Genomic DNA, 967 nt, shown 5'->3' with positions numbered 1-967 from the left:
AGGGGGCACCTCTAGACACACAAGTTGATCCACGTGATCTGTTCCTTAGCCGTGTGCGGTGCCCCCTGCCACCATATTCCTCGATAATACTGTAGCGGAGTTTAGGCGAAGCCCTGCTGCTGTAGTTCATCAAGATCGTCACCACGCCGTCGTGCTGACGGAACTCTTCCCCGACACTTTGCTGGATCGGAGTCCGGGGATCGTCATCGAGCTGAACGTGTGCTCGAACTCGGAGGTGCCGTAGTTTCGGTGCTTGATCGGTTGGATCGTGAAGACGTACGACTACTTCCTCTACGTCGTGTCATCGCTTCCGCAGTCGGTCTGCGTTGGGTACGTAGACATCACTCTCCCCCTCGTTGCTATGCATCATATGATCTTGCGTGTGCGTAGGAATTTTTTTGAAATTACTACGTTCCCCAACAGTAGCAAAAAATGTATTGGACAGTTTGAGAAACAACATTAACCACTGATACTTTAATAGTAACACAAGATCTCAAATTGATTGGGTCGATCTGAAGTCTGATTCCAATTTTTCAAATCTGTTTGTGTACGCGGCAAGCTGAAAATTCAAGTATTCCAACAAAAAGAGCCAGCAAATATTTGAAATTTTTTTTACAGCATTGGATGTCAGGTTACATAAATAGCTCTTTTGCATGTTTATCATTTGCAAGAAATTAAATTGAACCTTCACCATTTTCTGAAATCATTATACAGATGTAAATAGTTCAGCTGCATCCTTTTCATTGATGGTTTTCTTTAAATAGCAGAGCAAAGAGTTAGAAGAAAGAAAAAAGCGGTAAGCAGACCCACCTGTTGTGGCTCCAAGTTGGGTGGCCAGACTTGCCTACTGAATGAATTAACCTTTTTAACTGAACTATTTTGCAATGTTTGTTTTGATTGACAAGGCTAAATATGGTCAGTTTGTACATTCTTACAAAGTCTGTACATAGCACGATCTGAGTATCAG

The sequence above is a fragment of the Triticum dicoccoides genome, chromosome 6B (assembly GCF_002162155.2).
Source record: "Triticum dicoccoides isolate Atlit2015 ecotype Zavitan chromosome 6B, WEW_v2.0, whole genome shotgun sequence".
Lineage (NCBI taxonomy): Eukaryota > Viridiplantae > Streptophyta > Magnoliopsida > Poales > Poaceae > Triticum > Triticum dicoccoides.
The sequence above is the reverse complement of the archived record's forward strand: the minus strand, read 5'-3'. Positions refer to the sequence as shown.